The following is a 20258-nucleotide window of genomic DNA, read 5'->3' as shown; positions in this document are numbered from 1 at the left end:
ATAGTGCATCCCCAGAGGGGGACTGACTGCCAAATGCAAATGAAATGTCAGTACAATGCAGTTCCACCATACCTGGCAAACTCACCAAGTTCCCAGCAGAGGCCAAAGGCCCTTCAATCATCTTAAAGGGAATGTCAAGCCAAAAACATTTTTTAGCGTAATTAAAGAACACCTAATTCTAAGCAACTTTGCCATATACACTCATTATGGTTCTAAAGTTATGTGTCTATGTATTGCTACTGAAAGCAGTGTCTGTCCCTGTCTATTCTCTGTTCTGTTGATACAATGTAAGACATGGCAGCTGATTAACAGACCTGTCTTTGCAGGGGAACTAAGACTTTTGCCACATTTTTTTAAAAAGTAACAACTGGGAGTTAAGCAAATGCTTACATGTTTAAAGCAGTGAAAATTTGTAATAATATATAATATATTGGAAAGTTGGTTTGAATTGTGTTTTCTTTTACTGGGCACATTTTTAATGTGGGGTTGACTTGCCTTTTAAATGTATTTTGGGCCAAAAAAATAAAAAAAAATAACATCTCCAAGACTTTCAATGTTGGGGCCTGATATAAATCTCAAATATTTACCAAGAAGCAAATGTGGCTTTTGAGATTTGACCAAAAAAAGTGCCTAGAAGGTTGGCCAACCATTCATTTATATTGAGATAATAAAGGGCTTTTCCTGCATAGACTTTTTATAGCATGTTCAAACAAATGATGAGAAAATTCAAACGCATAGTTGGGATTCAATTTAGGGTTGCCACCTGATTTGTCTAGCTTAGCCAGCACATCACCTGCTAGGGTTGGGGCCAATAATAGAAATTTCCCAACAATACCCTCTAAACCCCTCCCTGCCCTGATTTTTTTCAGCTGGCAATCAGCCTTTATAAGGCAGAGGGCTTCACTAGCCAGTTCATTTTCCAGCAAGCACTCGCTGTGCAACATCTAACTTTCTGAGCTCTTCAACCAAGAGTGAGTTTATGGCTGCCTATTGCTGCTCCACCAAGGGAACATCCAAAATTGGTCTGTGGTTTAAAGAAGGTAAGTTTTATTGTTTGCATTCTTGTTTGCCAGTATTTATTTAGCTGTATTTAAGAATTGGTAAGAGTAGCCAGGCTTTAAATGGGATTTTCTTACACAACCCATATAGTGGACAGTGTATTAGTTCCAGCAGAGAGAAAAATCTACTTGTGAGGTTGTGCAGGTATGGGATATATTATGTTCAACCTAGTCTCTCATAGATTGGGTTGTATCAAATCTAAATTTTGTTTCTCTGTAATATAATTAATCCTTATTGGAGGTAAAATCAGCCTATTAGGTTAGTTTGATTTTCTGGCTGACTTTAAAGGTTTGATCCTAAAAACCTCAATTATTGGGCTTTCTGGATGATGGGTATCATAATATATCAGACTTTTGGTTTTTATGAGTATATCTAGAATTCCATGGTGCATTTGAGTTGTAAGCTTTACTTTTAAAGGCTATCATTTAATAGCCTAAATGTGTTTGCTGGGCCAAAATCACTTGATTTGGTAAGAAAAGCAATAACTCCAGCAGCACTCCGATATGTGAATCAAAGAGCTTGATAAAGGGCTGGAATAGCCCGAAACGTCGCTCTGCTAATGGCATGAATAAATAACCTTTGATTCACATATCGGAGTGCTGCTGGAGTTATTGCTTTTCATTTGAATTTTTCCTCGGGCAGAGAGGAACACAGCTGTGCACCCGACGCTGCAAAAGGTGATTCTGTGTGAGTGTGGCACCTTACTGATTTGATTTGATCACTTGATTTGGTAAGTTATCTCTTCTTGCAAGCAATTAGTAATGGTCACCTGTAATGGGTTACTGGGCTGGTGTGTGAATTCTCCAAATTGGGGGGGGGGGGGGAAATAAGAAACCAAACAAAAAATAATTTTTTTTTTAAAAAAAAATATATAGATATAGATAGATATATATATTTTTTTTTTTTTTTTTTAAATCAAGTGGCTTTTTGTGCACTGCAGTAGAATTTCTCTCCTAACAAAGTTGAAATTGGGGTATCTTTTTACTATTTAACATAATACATTCCCCCCATCTTTAAATCTTTTGTGTAACAATAAATTATTCTTGATCTTGTATATGATCTATTGCAAGTAGAACAATCCTAATGGGTTTTAAAAACAAACTAAAGCGTAAAAATTATTGATCTAATTTATTTTTCTAAGACCTAAAGGGCAAGTCAACCCCAAAATAAGTGTCTAGTAAAATCATTTGGTCAACTTTTTTTAAAGGATTAGTAAATGTTAAACTGTCAAATTGATGCAGGTGTTTTTCTAAGCACTATGGCAAAGATCTTGGAGGTTACATGTCATGTTAAAGTTAACTTTTGTTATAGTTGTTCCACCTGGTGCTCATTTTCTGACCACTAAGTAGTTGAGGAAGTTGTCTGGAGAAAGAAATAGGGCTGCTCTAATGGTTTTTCTGGTTAATGGAAATTAGAAATTATTCCTAACTAGAAGAAAATCAGAGTGGCACAATTTTTTTTTTTTTTTGGCACTGGTCAGAAACCAGCAGGTGGTACAATTGTAACAACATATATTTTCACAGTACATGCATCCCTTAACATGTTGAAACTAAAAACCATTCACTTGTTTGTAAGGTTAAGTATCCTTTAAAAAAAATTTGCAGAAGTCAGGTCTGTTAATGAAATTTAAGCCTTATCTGCTTATCATGTAAGATTTAAAGAGAAAGCTACAGAGATTAACTGGCCCCTGAACTTCAAACTTTACCCCCCCCTGTATTCATGTCTATTATTATTTCTAAAGGCCTGTACTGTTTACACCTCTGACTGAAAGTGCCCACATTGTTCACCTTTTCACACCTCCATATGAAGGGGTACTCTCTGTATGAAGTGTTGATTTCTGAGTGGTCTTGATAGGTTTCCCTGTTGGTTGCTGTATTCTGCCTTCTCTATGCATGTTCTACTGTGGCTGTTCTATGCTCCTTATGTGTGCCATACTCTTTCTGGTGTAGGCTTCCTGTGTGTCCTCCTTTGTCTGCCATGTGTCCTACTCTGCCTGCTCTATGCTCCCTATGTGTCCTGCCTTATGGTTGCTGTGTGTACTACTCTGCCCCTTGTGTATGCTGTACTGTGGCTGGCCTGTGTGGGATATGTGTGCCTGGTAGGGTTTGTTAGCTGGGGTGGTGTGTGTGTTTATTTATTTATTTATTTTTTTTTTTTGTAAATTATGTTGACCATTCTGAGTAAATAACTGATAAATACTGATTTAGTATTTGGAGTGTTGGCCTTTGGTTAAATGTATTTAACTTGTGTTTTGCAGTTATAAGGATTCATCTTGCTGTGTTGGAGTTTGGTAAGTATATATTTTTTTTTTTATTTGTCAAGATGTAGGTGTAGTGTGTGTGTTCTCTTGCTGTTGTCCAATTAGAGGCTTAATAGTGTTTTAATATAGCTGTTTTTGGATAGTGGCTTTCATCAGATGTGTAACGTTAGTTGTGTGTTTAAATGTCTATCTTTATAGGCCAGTGTTTAAGGCAAATATCTACTTTATCAATGTAGTGTGTGGCAAATTAAAAATTGTTATTGAAAGTAATTATTTCCCAGCAAGTTGCTTGCATTCTGGGTTTAGCTTCATTTAGGCATCATTGTTGGGCAATTTTGGTACATGGGTTAGTTTTATGGTGAAAATGGATAAAATTGTTGTGATATTGTAAGGGAATCCAGGTAGCTGCATTGACTTTTTTTTCCACTCATTTTCCAGTATTTTTGTGAGGTGGTGGTCTTGGCTTATATTTTTTTCCAAATAGTTTGATTGCAATATTGATTAGTGTGGTACACACAGACTTCCTTACTACATGTGGCAGGCCCTCTTGTTGTTTTTACTTTTTAATTTGTACTAAAATATGGAACAATAGAGTAAAGTTTTGTTTATAATTGGACACTACTTAAATGTTCGGCCTTGGTACATTGCAATGTAGTTATTTGTTTGGAAGTTCAATAAGTAAGTAGTATGTTGTAGCATGTTAGTATTTATCTTGTATGTTTAAACCCTGTTGTGGTGGTTTCTGGAAATATTCTATACATATGATGGATAGAGGGCAGCCTTGTCCAAATTTTTTTTTTTTTTTGGAATGTCTGGATAGTGTAGAAGTTTTTTCTCTTTGATGGTTGGCTGCTATCCAATGCTATTAAATTCCTAAATATTTTTCCTATCCCCAGGGCAGTTGACCCTATAGAAAGCCTTTTCTGTCTACATGGATAGAAGTTGGTTTTTTTTTTTTGTTTTTTTTTTTGTGCAAAGTTGTGTGTGGACATTGCTTTTAGCTGAAAGAATAGTATGTTAAATAGTTTATTAGCATTAAAAGTTGTGTTTGGAGAAGGTTCTATTGTCTAATTTTTCTCCCAAAGTATTGATATTTAGTATTAAATTTTAGTTTTAACATAAATGTACTGAGTGTCATGATGAACTTCTGGCAGTGAAGTTAATAGCGCTTTTGTGTGGTTTTTAATTTTTTGTAGCAGTTGGGCTAAAGTTTATTTATTTTTTTTTTTTTTGATTGAATCCTTTTTTAAATGTGTTGTAGATTAAGCTGTCTGTTTTTTGGAGTTAATGTTGGAGCTTAATGTTTTCATATTGTTACCAGTCAAATTTGATCAAGTGTTTCATCATTGACAGAATTTGTTCCTGAACAGGGAATTGGGGCAGGCAGCAGATGGTAAGTTAATTTTTATCTTGAGGGTATAATATATATTTTTTTTTTCTCCTCAAAGACCTGAAATGTCTATGTTTCTGCACCCACTCTTAACATTTTCAAATGTTCTAAATAATTGCAAGAAATGAGCAGAGCAATTGAAAAGCCTAATTTCTGTTGCAAGGTGCTATATTGTAGAGTACTAAAAAAAACAGTAGTTGTATGCTTTTGTATTGCTCTCCATTTCTCCAGATAGTTTGTTTGTGGATATACTAGAGGCAAGCATTGAGGATAGAAGCACCACAATTTTGTTTTTTTGGTCAGTGTGCTGCAATAGCTAGATTTTTCTGTAATGTTTAATAATCTGCTAGTCATAAATGCTTTTAAAACTAAAGTGAATTTAGTAAGCTTTAGCATACTGGCCCTGTAAAATATATTTGTAAGTGTTAATGAATATCTCATAGCCAACTCCTGCATGAATACCAAATTAAGAGAAATGGATTGTGAGAGAGGGATAGCGAAGATAAACTTGGATTATTTTTAATCAATGTAGAATGTATTTTTTTGTGTTCAATCATATTTTTTTATATATTTTTTTTTTTTGCAGGTTGTATCACTTTGTTGGTGTGTTAATAAAATATTTGAAATCTGTCCTGACTTGTGGTTTTTTTTTTTGGGTAGTGTTTGTAAACTGAATAAAATGCTAACTTTATTTTTTTGTTTTTAATGCACCATTGGCTTTGCTTTATGCTCTGGAGCTGGGGGAATCTGTTTCACTGATTGTGGAGTCTGTAAGGGTTTAAGCTGAAGTTGACATAGTCATACACTAAGGTTGCATCTCAGGATTGTTGTATGTTAAAGGATGTTGTACCCCAGCAACTGCAATAATATAAGGATATTGGTTGAGGAGTTTATGCTCTTTGGCCAGTTCATATTCTTGCTAGTCAGATTCTTTTCATAGAACTCATTTAGTGTGCCCCCTTTGACATTGCATAGCAGGGGTGTAACTACAGAGGAAGCAGACCCTGCAACTGGAGGGGGCCCAGGATGTATTAAGGGAGAGTCTCTGATAAGAGTTTATTGTTGAAATGAGAACCTAAAAATTTTTAAATTCTGTAATTTGTTGTGGGATGCAGTAATATCTAGTTACACCACTGGTACTTGGTGGTTGGTGACCAGTAGTTAGATGAGTTGCAACTTGGTTGATATGCAGTTATATTTTTTATTTTAAGTAGTTATTTGGTTTATATTTGAAGCATTGTTTGTAGTGGAAATTTGCAGGAGTTTATTGTTAAACAAGAATTTAGACTAAAGTGGTGCCTATCAAAATGGCTATAGATAAGTAACTTTTAGTGAGTGCAGTGCTGCTCTTTTAGGTTGTGTGGGCAGCCATGTGTGTTAGTGTGCATGCACATGTAGGGATAGTTGAGTTTTGGTAATCTTCTTAAATTTAGTATTCTCTGCTTGGCAGATCCACATGTAGGTAATTTGCATATCTATTATTGGGTAAGTGTTATGACTACTTCCTGGCACACAGTGTTTGTCTTTAGCTTCTGGTTGCTGACTTGGCTAGATGTTCCCAATGAGGCTGGCTACACAAAGGACTAAGGTATTCTGTTAGAGGGACCAGTAACTAGTGATATTTGGGGTGCAGGGACCCCATAAATGAGTTGAGGTAGAGATGGATACTTTGATAGTATGATAGTAATCTGAGCAAAAGATGGTAATATATAATGTGGGTGTACAATTTATATTTTTTTTTGGCTTGTCTAGCAATAGGTGAGGTATGTGTGGCTGGAGATATGCTTTTTGAACTATCTGCATGGACCATATTCAGCTTTGACTTAGTCATTGTCCATATTCCCCCCCATCAACTGTAATTAACTGTATGAATGTGACTAATAAAGTGGTTTTGTTTTACTGCAAAACTTCCTGGTGTGGTTGATTTCCCTTTAAAAAATGTTATGCAGTTTGAAGTGTAGTGACATTGCACGTTCCCATTTAGCAAAGGTTGAACCTGTTAGTCCAGTGTAATGTGTTTTCTGCCTATAGGTGGACATTAAGCATTTTGTGTTGAAATAGTTGAAATGAGCATTTTACATAGTGTTTGAAGTCTTGTGCATTAAACCACCCCTTTTAGACATATTTTAACTGGCTGTAAAATGTTATAGGATATATACTGTTGGCAGCTCTATTGGCTCATCTTTAAATGATGGTACTATTATGGTTGTGATAGATTTGAAAAAGGTATTTTAACTTTCTAGTGTAGGCAGAAGTGCAAACTTTTAAGACCTGCCTGATTCTAGGTCTGCTGTGTAGTTAGTTGTTCATGTAGTACCTAAACTTTAAATGAATGTTTTAAGTTTGCCAGGGCCAGATGGAATACACCTTCATCGAGTTAAGTTTATTTAGGTTATAGATGTGGCTGTATTTCAGATTTGTCTTTCATGTGGTATGTATTTGAGGCCCTCTGTATATTTAAAGGGATGATTGGAGTGATTATTTAAAATGTATTTGTGAGTGGCATAAGCAGCAATTGGTGTGGCTTAATGAAAGGTATTGTAGTATTTTCAGTTAGATGCTGGACAGGAGGTTTTTTTTTCCCCATAAGAGGCATGTTTACTAACATTGGAGATAAATATATGGAGAGATTTCTGGAGATGTTGCCCATGGCAACCAATCATATTTATATGGCCATGTATAACTTGGAGAACAAAAGAAAATATCTGATTGGTTGCTATGGGCCCCACACCTCTGGGGGGCCCTGCACCACAGGGCAGCATAGATAATATTTCCCTCAGCACATGATGCTGCCTGGCCTGCCCTCAACTTTGAGAGTCCAGCCCATCCCCAACTCTCATAGGCCCAGCTTTCCTCCAACCTTGATAGGCCCTGCCTGCCCCCAATCCAACCAAGCCTGCTCCCAAGCTGAATTGGCCCAGCCCACTCTCCTATTTCCTCCCTCTCTCTCTTACCCTGTGTGCCCCTATTATGTTACCCTTTCCTTTCTATTTTGTGCCTGTATGCCCTTATTTTCCTAAATACTTGGTGTGTCAGTAGCCAGCAACACTTTGTCTAGGGGCCCCGCTAACATGGTCCCAATTGGGCCCCACATTTGATAGGACCAGCCCTGGCTATGGGCAACATCTCCAGAAATCTCTCCATATATTTATCTCCAATGTTAGTAAACATGCCCCTAAGTGTTTAATAAAGGTGGTTAGGAAAGTGGCTACAGGATGATGTTACTTGGAGTAAGGCTCTTAATGGGGTGTGTTTTGGCACTGTATTGGGCTCACTTTTATTTAACCTGTTCATTAATGGGTGGGGAGGGCATTGTGTTTTTTTGTTCCAGATGACATTGCTATGTATCTAGTTTATTCCATCCAGGAGGTGAGATTGTTCCACAGGATCTTGATAGAGTTTGAATGTTGGTAGGTAAGTGGTTTAATGTGGGATGTTAAAATCAGTCAGTTTAGCCTGTCATTGTATTTGGTTAATCATTGTAGAATTATAGTTCTTGAAGAAAATTTTGGTTGTAGCAGGGAATTTGGGTTACTATCTTTAAGGGCAAAGAAGGTTTTGAGCTGTATTAAAAGGGGCAGGTTTTGGGAGGAAGGGGGTCTTCCAACTTCTATTGTAGATAACACTGGTAAGGCCCTTTGTAGAATATGCTGTGTATTTTGTCTAGTACTGAACTTTGTTGGGCTTCTCTAAAATCTCTTGCCATTCCACATTCCCATTTAATTAGTGTAAAGTATCCCTTTCTATGAGGAAAGTATGTTAAAATTGTGTTTTGAGGTTGCTAAGATTATGATTAAAAGTGTTGTGGTGTGTGTATATATAATTATTTTTTTTGTTAATAGTTGTTGGTTGCTGATGAGGAAGGAAACTCCAGAATTTCTTGGGACAGCATGTCTTCCAACTTGAAGAAAGGCTTGTTTATCTGGAGAGAGCTGTGATGCTTCAGCTGGTGGATGAATGTGTCTTCAAGCAGCAGTTGATGTTGTCCATGATGTAAATGTTTAAATAAAACCATTTGACTAGTTTGTTTTATGTTAAATGTTTGGTAATTGTGTTTTCTTTCTAGTTAAAGATGAGTTTAAGCTATGTAATTGATGCTAACTTACATGTTAAATGTTTATTTTAAACAAAGTCAAAGAACTTAATGTTAAGTTAAAAAAAATTGTCTACTGGTGTGGTGTGTTTATTTTTTGGATCTTATTGGTTAGACAAGTTAAATGTTTAAGTTTCTCAAATGTTGTTGTGAGCAAAATTGGTTTGTGTGTTTTTTTTCAGTTGCTGTGTACAGTGTTTATTTCTTTTGGAAGTGTTTTTCAGGTGAGTGATGCAGTTTTTATTTTTGGTTTGGAGAGATGTCTACTACATTTTTCAGAGGAAAGTGTGCTTGCACTTGGAGAAGAAATGTTTGCCTCCTGAAAGTGATTGTATTGATCTTGGCTAACACTGTTAATACAAATAGTGTTAGCCAAGATCAATACAATCACTTTCAGGAGGCAAACATTTCTTCTCCAAGTGCAAGCACACTTTCCTCTGAAAAAAGAGTTAGTTAAAGTTAAAGTTAAAGTTAAAGTTAAAGTTAAAGTTAAAGTTAAAGTTAAAGTTAAAGTTAAAGTTAAAGTTAAAGTTAAAGTTAAAGTTAAAGTTAAAGTTAAAGTTAAAGTTAAAGTTAAAGTTAAAGTTAAAGTTAAAGTTAAAGTTAAAGTTAAAGTTAAAGTTAAAGTTAAAGTTAAAGTTAAAGTTAAAGTTAAAGTTAAAGTTAAAGTTAAAGTTAAAGTTAAAGTTAAAGTTAAAGTTAAAGTTAAAGTTAAAGTTAAAGTTAAAGTTAAAGTTAAAGTTAAAGTTAAAGTGTTAGCTTCCCACCACAAGCCTATAGAACCACCCTAGGACAGGCAAAGCAACTGAGGGACAACTAGGATTCTACTGTCGGTTTAATGCTTGCCACTATGGGGATTGTAGCAAAATGGAATGCAGCAATAATGGGTTTGCCTTAATTCAAAAATAGAGTTGAGAGAGGCAAACATCCAATTTCTACACACCCAAAAAATAATAATCAATGCTTCGGCAAAAATATTTAGCCTTTTTCTTTCATTTAGGCTGCAATCTCAGCAGAAATAAAAGAAAAACCAAAAAACATTTTGGACCAGAAGCAGACAATGTCCCTTTTATTCCTATTTTTGGACCTAGATCAAGGAAACTCTTTACGGTGGCGCTAACGCTCAGCAACTCCCATCGTTGCATAGAAACCTATTCTATCTGAAGATAGAAAAGCAGAAAAAAGTTTCTAATTAGTTACCCATGGAAATTCGGTCTCACCTCAGGCACTACATGGGTAATAGATGAATTTTAGTCTCACCTGAAAAATCCTTTTCTCTCTTCATCAAAAGAGGGACACAGGCACCGGAGGGTTCGCTTCACCTTCCGCGAGGAAAGGACACACAAACAATAAAAAAAAATAAAAAAAATAGAAACAACTTAAACATACATCCAAAACAAAGATACAAACAGCTTTTCATTCAAAATGCAAAAAAGTACAATTTTCAATCAAACATTCCCAACAATCAAAGCAGAGTACTGTGTGTGTAGTGCATCCATAGTTTTAAGCAAAAGTAGATATGAATCTCCTTTCCAGAACCAGGTGAGTCCCTCCCCCAAGGCCCCCAGTAACCAGACACAAAATGGCAGTGCACAAAATGACTTTATTAGAACAGTTGAAAAAGAGGATTAATTGCAAATTAAACAAAATTAGGATTCAACAAACACTGCAGTAACTAACAAAAACAGAACCCTGTAAAAACCTTCAAACCCCAGGGTCTACACAAGACCCAAAACCATTGTGTACTGATAGGGGAGGTGGCCCTTACTGAGTTGAAAGTACTGGCTGTGCAACTGCATGATCTCTCTGAGTTTAACCTTAAAAGTCAATTCAAAACCAAAGATATACCTACACATAACATTCCAAATGTTTCATCAGATTAAGTTAATGACAAAGTGTAGAAAATGTTATAAAGGCCAAGATTTTTAAACCACAAAAACAGCAACCAACTATATCAAACACCAAAGAAAGCTAACATTTCCAACTCTGTGACCCAGTAAACATCATTACAAGCAAACTACCACCAAGTAAAAAAAAAAAAATTAAAATAATCATTAGCCAGTACTAATTAGTCTATAATTAAAGAAAAACATTCAATGTACATCCAATACAAAGATACAAACAAACAGCTTTTCATACTTAAAAAGTGGAATTTTCAATGTGTATAGTGCATCCATAGTTGTTGGTGGAAATATATGAGTCTCCTTTCCCAAAGCCCCAGTAACTAGACAAAATGGCACTGCAACAAGCACAAAATAACTATTACAACAGTTGAAAAAGAGGATTAAATACAAATTAAACACAATTCAGTAACCTGAACAAAAACAACTCCTTGTAAAAACTTTAAAACCCCAGTATCTACACAAGACCAAAAACCATTGTGTACTGATAGGGGGAGGTGGCCCTTACTAAGTTGAAAGTTCTGGCTGAGCTACAAATAGCACAGCAATCTAAATGAATGGCAAATTCCACCTTAGGTTGCTGTGCAACTGCAGTCTCTCTGGCTGGAACACAAAAACCCATTCTCTACATCTCCAGACGCCCCTCTCCATGCTGACTTGTCTCTCCTCCTGTTGCTGGCTGTGAGAGCAGGGCCCAGACTTTCTCCTTTATCATTGGCTGTAGAAAGTTCCTTCCTGCTGAAGTATTAACAAGCTCCCTAAAGCAGAAGACACAAGTGAACTACATTACCCAGCAGTCTTACAAGTACAAACATCAAATGTGCTACACATGTTCCTTTAAAAATGACATTTTTGAAAACATCAAAGCTAAGAAAAAACATTCAATCTATTTCACACCAATTCTGCCTCCGGGAATCCCCTCAGAAATCAAAGCCTGCCAGCTACAAACAAAAAGTACAAATGACCCAGATAACCAGCAACCAAAGGACACTGCTTGATGTAAAAAGACAAACATAAATCACATGTAGCTCAAATTAACTCAAGAGAGGAGAAAGCTGGGCTGGGGGGGGGAGAGGTTGCAGAAAAAAAGGGATGTCAAGTCCATCAAAAAAAAAACGTTCCTTATCTTCTGACCAGGTCAAAAGATCCCACCCGCTCCCTCTCCATTTTTACCTACTTTGTAAAATGTCTACAGTTTCTCTTCTTTACATTATCACATTATATATGAATAACCAAATGTCCATCTTTTCCTAGGAAGACTGCAAAGTGACAGTCTTCCATACCTTTACATAGAATCAACACAAAAGCCCACATAGTGTTATTCGTCTACAATCAATGTCAAATATTTGAGCCAGGAAATGTTTTTCAACACTCTTCCACCATGATTGGCACTAGATTTAAATGAGATTTTTGGCCTTCCCCTCAATCAAAAGCTTTTTGGAATCTAATTTCTTACAGCATCACTAAGACTTTGCCACAGTACTGCACATGCCCATTTAAACAAGGGACAAACTAGCTTCCCACCGCAAGCCTATAGAACCACCCTAGGACAGGCAAAGCAACTGAGGGACAACTAGGATTCTACTGTCGGTTGAACGCTTGCCGCTATGGGGATTGTAGCAAAATGGAATGCAGCGATAATGGGTTTGCCTAAAGTCAAAAATAGAGGTGAGAGAGGCAAACATCCAATTTCTACACACCAAAAAAATAAAAACTCAACTCAATTCAATGCTTCAGCTAAAATATTTAGCCTTTTTCTTTCATTTAGGCTGCAATCTCAGCAGAAATAAAAGAAAAACCAATAAACATTTTTGCCCAGAAGCAGCCAACGTACCTTTTGTTCCTATTTTTGCCCGTAGCTCACGGAAACTCTTTACGGCGGCGCTAACGCTCAGCAACTCCCATCGTTGCATAGAAACCTCTTCTATCTGAAGATAGAAAAGCAGAAAGAAGTTGCTAATTAGTTACCTACGAAAATTCCCTCTCACCTCAGCCATTACAGGGGTAATAGATGAATTTTAGTCTCACCTGAAAAATCCTTTTCTTTCTTTCTCCGAAAGGGGGACGCAGACACCGGAGAGTTCACTTCACCTTCCGGGAGGAAAGGACGCTAAAACAATAAAATAATAGAATCAAAACAACATTAAACATACATCCAAAACAAAGATACAAACAGCTTTTCATTCAAAATGCAAAAAAGTAAAATTTTCAAACAAACATTCCCAACAATCAAAGCAGAGTACTGTGTGTAGTGCATCCATAGTTGTTACCATAAGTATATGAATCTCTTTTCCAAAACCAGATGAGTCCCTCCCCCAAGGCCCCCAGTAACAAGACACAAAATGGCAGTGCAAAAAAGGACTTGATTAAAGCAGCTGAAAAACAAGATTAGTTACAAATTAAACACAATGACGATTAAGGAAACACTGCAGTAACTTGAACCATTGAACAAAAACAGCCCCCTGTAAAAACCTTCAAGACCCAAAACCATTGTGTATTGATGGGGAGGGGCCCTTACGGAGTTCAAAATACTGGCTGAGCTGCAAATAGCACAGCGGTCTAAACGAATGGCAAATTCCACCTTAGATTGCTGCTAAACTGTGCAACTGGATGATCTCTCTGAGTGTAACCACAATAAAACAAATGGCCATGTGTGCTTGCTAAGGTGTATAAATGGAAAAATAATAATAATGTCTGTTCATAAAACTCCCAATGTTACTTCAACTGACCACACAAGAAACCTCGCTTCTCTCCACACTGTGGCTTTCTCCTTATCAAGATGGCTGACCGTTGTACTCCTGGATCACAGTGAAAGCAGACAACAAAACTTCCTCCGGTAAACAGCCGCACACAGCTTCAAACAGGCTGCACACTGCAGTGTTCTCCCCTTGCAAGTTAATAGCAGTCTCTCTCTGGCTGGTCGCAGGCTGGAGCACAAAAACCCATTCTCTACATCTCCAAACACATCTCTCCATGCTGGCTGATTTCTCCTCCTCTTCCTGTTCCACACCCCTTCCTCTTCCTGTTGCTGACTGTGAGGGCAGGGCCCAAACTGTCTCCTTTATCATTGGCTAAAGAAAGTCCCTTCCTTCCTGCAGGCTGAAGCATTAACAAATTCCTCTGTAGTGGAAGAGACAGTGAACTACATTACCCAGCAGTCTTACAAGTGCAAACATCAAGTGCGCTACACATGTTCCTTTAGAAAAGACATTTTTAAAACCATCAAAGCTAAGAAAAAACTAAAAAAATGCAGCCATTTGACACCATTTCTGCCTCCTAGAATCCCCTTGTAAATGAAAGCCCAGGAGATACAAACACAAAGGCTGAATGACAAAAGATCCAGATAACCATCAGCCAAATGACGCTGGTTTATGTATAAAGACTAAAACAAATCAGATATAACGGAGATTGACTTAAGAAAGGAGAAAGCTGGGCTGGAGAAAAAGAGGGATGTGAAGTCAAAAGATCCCACCCGCTCGCTCTCCTTTTTTTACATCCTTTGTAAAATGTCAGGAATTTCTCTTCATTATGTTCTCGCATTATATAGAAATAACCAAATATAGATATTTTCCCATAACGACAGGTAAGTGATGGTCTTCCGTACTGTTACATAGAATAAACACGAGAGCCTGCATAACCTTATTCATGTTAAATCCATGTCAAATGTTGGAGCCATGAAAAGTTTCAGAATTGGCACTGGGGACAAAAACTCCTTTTTTGACCTTCTTCCACCAGAATTGGCACTAGATTCAAACAATGTTTTTGGCCTTCCCCTGAATCAAAACAGTAAACTATTCATAATGGTTTTTTAGATTTGATTTGTTACAGCAGCGCTAAGACTTTGCCACAGTACTACACATGCCCATTTCAACAAGGGACAAACTAGCTTCCCACCGCAAGCCTATAGAACCACCCTAGGACAGGCAAAGCAAAGACTAGCACAACTGAGGGACAACTAGGATTGTACTATGGATTGGATGCTTGCCATTATGGAGATTGTAGGAAAATGGAATACAGAGATAAAGGGTTTGGTCATAAATAGAGGTGAGAGAGGCCACAATCCCGTTTTCTACACACACAACAAAACAACAAAAGCACGCTCACTTCAATACTTCTGCAAAAATATTTGGCCTTTTTCTTGGATTTATGCTACAATCTCAGCACAAAGAAAAGAAAAAGGCCAAAAACATTTTGGGCCAAAAGTAATGAACGTACCTTTGTTCCTATTTTTGCATCCATAGCTCACGAAAACTCTTTACGGCACAGCTAACGCTCGGCACCTCCCATCGTTACATAGAAACCTCTTCTAGCTGAAAATATAAAAGCCAAAAGAAGTTTAGCATTTTGAACCGACGCAAATTCACTCTTACCTCGGGGATTACATAGGTTACAGTGTTTTACCCGGAATGGCGCAGATCAAAGACGTGCCTCTAAATGACAATGACCAGCCGCCGTAACAAAAACAAAGGATCAGCAGCAGTGAGAGGGATCAGACACAGCCCAAAGCAGACAGAAGCAGGTTGCAGCAAGGAAGAAGCGCTCTGCTGAGCCACAAGCGTTCAGAGACAAGGCTAGTGGAGGAGCAGCTCTGTCAGCAAAGCCCCCAGCAGAGGCACACGCAACCAAATAGGGCAGCAGGGAACAATGTATCTGGAGAATCGCACTGTACACGCACTGTAGACAAGTGAGAGTGAGAGCAGACCTAGGGATCAAACCAGGTCTGGAAGCAGATTCAGCAGAGGTGGCAGCAAGCATCGCAGAGAGAGCAGGCAGGGAGGACAGAGTGTTCCCCTGTCTGTGAGTGTGCTATTTCTACTGTTTGCTTATCCCCCCCCCTTAGGAACCCAGGACAGAGAGGAGACAATGTCGACACCGACACCAGCACCGCGGCAATGGAGTCATCGTCGTGGACCGGCCAGCACAATCGGTCGGTGGAGCGGGAGGCAGTCGGCCCGCGGCCGGCAGTGAACGGCGCAACCGAAGGTGCCTTACGCGGGTCAGACAGTCGGCGCTCCAGAATTGTCCCAGGGATGCGTGACACACAGAGATTGCTGTCAGGGCTAAGGGAATTACTAGGGAGGTGGGAAAGTTGGGAGCCCTCAGAAGGAGTGCCCAGGGCCTGGGGATAAGGGGAAGAAAGGGGAATTAACCAGCCATTACAACAAAAGAGGATGAGCCTGTCGGGAAGCAGGCCACCCGTCGGGGCAGCTTAGGAGGTGACCGTAGCGGATGCGCAGGGGCGATCCACCAACGAGGCCAGTCGAGTCACTCGCCTCAGGCGGCAACGCCCTGCCGGTCGCCGGCTGCTCCCGGTAACAAATAGCCACATTTCCCGTTTGCCACCCACAAATTCGGCTCTTCTAGTGCAGAGAGCGCAATTGCTCTCTGTACACTAAGCGGCGTGGACCGCCCCTGCCCTCTCCGGCGCCGTAAAGGCGAGTGCCGTGGGGAGGTTTGGGCCGGCAAAATAAGATTGCCTGGGGGCGTCATAATGGCAAGAATCGCTCCTGCGGACGGGCCGCAATAGTCAAGTGGAACCAAAAAAGCAGTGGACTGCTGAGCAGCTCACCCCTGAAGTCATTCCAGCTTTAATCATCTATTTCATGACACGTTTGAAGTACCAGAAGCACGACGTGGGCTGCATGACGAGGAAATTGAAGGAAAGGGCTAGAGAGCGCACGAGTCAGATCCAAAAACCACAAACAGCAGAAATGAGTCATATTACTAGACACTTTGTAACATGTCATGGAAAAGATAGAGATGTCTTCTCCATTCAAGGGATAGAGAGAGTCAAATTGAGGGGGACAGGGGGAGACCATTTAAGAAAGGAGAGAGGTGTTTTAGATTTTCCATTTGGGGACACGTTTGCCCTTAGGACTCAATTAGGAGTTGGATGTTACCTGCTAGATCTGAATTAGACAGAACAAAGATTTACTGGAATTCTTCCTAATATCTTTATTAGAAAATATTCAACAACTCCCTGGCGGCTTTTAGAGTCAATAATAGGTACAAAGTGATTGATGTCAATTGAGTTGGATCATTTTAAACATCTTGAACATAACATGCTATACAAGTGTTTGATTTACATTGTTAGAATGAATAAGTGACTTTAACTTGGAACGCACGATACACGAGATAGGATACAAATGCCCAACACAGCGCTTTTGGGTTTATATTAAGAAAACACAGTTAATCCCCTCTGATTTTAAATTGGTTTTAGAGTAAAACGGGAGGGAGTAACAGGGTTTCAATTCCGGACGGAACACGCTGTTAACAGAGACACCTACGACTAAGTGCCGGAGGGTACGGAACGCGTAAGGTGGGCCGAGCGGGGTCAGTATGTATCATACTTTTGGATGCGACTAGAACTAAACATTTTGTTTTTACAAATAAAAAGCCTCGGGACTTATATCTTTTGATCAAAGTTTTTGGACTGTAGCGGATGGGAAGGGGCGCTCCGCCGACGAGGCGAGTTGAGACACTCTCCTCAGGCGCCAGCGCCCCCCTGGTCGCCGGGGGCAGCAAAAATGCCGCTCCCGGTAACAAAAAGCCCAATTTCCGGTTTTCCAAACAAAAATCCACCACTTCTGGTGCAGAGAGCGCCACTGCGCTAACACACATGGACCGCCCCTGCCCTCTCCGGCGCCGTAAAAGTGAGTGCCGCGGGGAGTACAGATAAAGGAGGAGAATTGGAAAAAGGAGATCGTGGAGCAGAGCAAATGATATAGCGAGATACACAGAAATTTCGGCAACTGCCTTTGGCCTTTCTGCTCCCTAGCCAATATCATTGGTGAGAAACGCCCCCAACATTGTTCCCCTCTATTTTGCTACGTAGACAAGATTTGGGAGGCATATAGGGTTTACGGCGGCTCGGCACGGTGGCTTTATGACAATCGGTCTCGTCAGAGGCTAGCGCCAACCCGCTGGTTACGACAGTGAACTTCAATGCGCCCACGGCTAGATCGCTACGTTAGGGGATGCTAAAGTGTCGAAGGAGGGCTTTCGGTGGGAATTTAGGATACCGTTCCAACCTACATCGCAAGGGGAAGTATATGAAAACCTTCAATCGGTAGCTGCAAATCCTGAGCTAGTACACCAGAAAACCCTGCAAAGAAGCGGAATCGGGCCGGACGGCGGGCCTATTTACAGCCCCTCCGTCGGAGGACTTGAGAGTGTCTCCGTCGGAGGCGGTTCCAAAGAAAGAGGCCGGGAAGTTCCGCCTCGTTCGCCGTTTATCCGACACAAAAGGCTCGTCGGCAAATGACGATATTAAACCGGAACTTTGTTCGGTATCTTACGCGTCTTTTGACCGGGCATTGACGCTAGTCGAGAAGACAAGAGCGGTTGCTTGGTTAGCCAAAGCAGATATTACGTCGGAGTTCCGCGTACTACCTATTCATCCAGACTGTCATCATCTATTGGGAAGTGCTCTGGATGGTTTCTTTCACGTGGATCTAGGTCTGCCAACGGGATGTTCTATCATCTCGTGCTCTTACTTTGACAAGTATAGCTCTTTTCTAGCACGGGTGCTACCAAATAGGTCCAATTTAAAAGGTCTGCTACGCTACCTTGATGATTTCCTATGTGCGGACTCCGCAATTTCAAACAAGTGCCGCACGTGTCAAAGACTTTACGGGAGGGGAACTGAGAAATTTGGGGTCCCTTCAGCGCCGGAAAAAACGGCGAGGCCCGTGACCTGCCTTGGTTTTCCAGAGCTGCAGATCGATACACGGCCGGGTGAACGGTACCCGCCGTTCGACAAATTGGGTGAATTGAAAAGTTCTGCAGATAGATTACAAGGCAGCCGCAAAAGCGTCAGTCACCGTTAAGCAGGCTGCCGAGTGATGGCATTCTTTCGCAGGCTGTGAAAATTGCTGATAGGGCCAGTGGCACCCCCTCACCACATGCACTTACCAAAAGAAGCGATAGATGACTTCCTGAGTTGGCGCCGGTTCCTGGACACATTTAATGGGAAGTGAATAGTCCCTGCAAACGAATGCAGCTTTCCCGCCAGTACGCCTTCCCGGAGCGCGTAATGCGATCGCTGACTCTTTCTCTCCGTTCCAGCGGGAGCCTTTTGGACAACCGGCATCGGCGGCAGAATCGAAAAGCCGCCGATTCCCACGGCGGCTCGGGACGATCGGATCGGAAGGTCGTCGGTGACCCGGTCCACGTGGGCGTCGTACGGTAAGGTCTGGAAAGATTGCGAGCAGCTGCCCAATTGGGGGGGGGGGTGTCTACATTCCCACCAGGACAGGCAGGAGCTTATGTTTTAGTGGGTGTAATGGACGGCAGAGCAGGGAAAGTCGGTGGCGCAGATCGAGAAGATTAAGGCAGCTCTTGGCTTTTCGGTTTAAGTTACAGGGTAGGGAACATTTGACCAACCCCTTTGTCAGGCAGGCGATAAAAGGGTTCAACAGAGGTCGCATTCGACAAGACTCTAGGAGACCTTTGTAGGTTGACACGTTAGATGGTTCGCTTCACATATTAGGGCAAATGTTTTTCAACGTATAAAACGTTATTTCCACCAAACGTTTGCGTGGCCGTTTTTCTTCCCTTTCGAAGTTGGGGAGCTGTGAGGTCTGGCAAACGTGGAGCTGAACGAGCAGAGGGTAGACGTGTGGCCGAGTAGGTCCAAAACCGACCGAGCGGGCAAAGGTGCCCTAAAAAATGGGCCCATTTGCCCAGACATCAACGGACAGCAATTCTTAACGACTCGGCCTGACATTAAGGGCCCCTCCTTTATACGCGAGGATGGCGCGCCCATCACCGGCTTCCTCTTTGTGAAGCTATTCAGATTGGGTTTGCAGAAGGCGGGGAAGACTCCGCTTGAGTATGGATCGCGTTCCTTTCGGATTGGGCAGCTACAGACGCGGCGCTTTTGGCCCTGAGCAAAGCGGTGGGGAAAAGGATTGGCAGATGGGAATCGAGAAGATTTCAAAGTTACGTACATCCTGCGCTATTGCAACGAGGGCCCGTTGGTTGTAGGGGAAAGCGGGTAATGTGGCAAGGGTGTTATTTCACAGAAGGCTGCCATCGTCTATCTTGGATAAGGCGGAAGTCAACAAATAGGGATCGTCGGACGCGCCTTGGGGAATTGGGCGAAAAGGAGAGCCGCGGTTCCGAGGAGAGGCGTGCGGATGGTTTTCCGGAACGTCCGGTTACAGTGAAACGGTTTGCTTTTCCTTGTCTACGGTGGCCCGCCTTGTTTAACAGACCCACGGAAAAGGCAGCAAGAGAGGAGCACCCCCATGTTCTGGTGTCGCGCGCCAGTGCTAACGACACGAGAGTAATAAGCCAGAAGAATCCGGTGAGATGAATGAAAACGGATATCGGCTAAATTTGTTCATTGTTCCCCAGAGCGGTGATAGCGCGGTCAGAAACCGATCCTTAGGCAATGGAAAGGAGCAGAATAAAATGGAACAAATTGCTCAGTGCCTTCGTTAGGTGGTCCGGCAGGGTGGCGGTCAGGCATAAACATCTGGAGAAGGCATTGCCGGGATATGACAAGCGGGGTGGAGTTCATTGGTCAGAGGTCGGCCTGGATAGATTTAA

General features: G+C 40.8%; 2 long non-coding RNA genes across 2 annotated transcripts; one reads left to right on the top strand and one right to left on the bottom strand.

Annotated features, from left to right (window-relative positions):
• The first annotated feature begins 893 nt into the window (after positions 1-893).
• LOC108710854 lies at positions 894-8748 on the top strand. Its single transcript, XR_001934816.2, has 4 exons — positions 894-1040; positions 3317-3349; positions 4673-4712; positions 8552-8748. It is a non-coding gene; the product is annotated as an uncharacterized LOC108710854 (long non-coding RNA).
• Positions 8749-10385: 1637 nt separating this feature from the next.
• On the bottom strand, positions 10386-20071 carry LOC108710853. Its single transcript, XR_001934815.2, has 6 exons — positions 15105-20071; positions 14919-15013; positions 13433-13823; positions 12732-12813; positions 12538-12631; positions 10386-11461 (listed from the first exon to the last, which is right to left on the bottom strand). It is a non-coding gene; the product is annotated as an uncharacterized LOC108710853 (long non-coding RNA).
• Between the last annotated feature and the right edge of the window lie 187 nt (positions 20072-20258).

This window comes from Xenopus laevis, chromosome 3L, assembly GCF_017654675.1.
Source record: "Xenopus laevis strain J_2021 chromosome 3L, Xenopus_laevis_v10.1, whole genome shotgun sequence".
NCBI lineage: Eukaryota > Metazoa > Chordata > Amphibia > Anura > Pipidae > Xenopus > Xenopus laevis.
The sequence above is the reverse complement of the archived record's forward strand: the minus strand, read 5'-3'. Positions and strand labels throughout refer to the sequence as shown.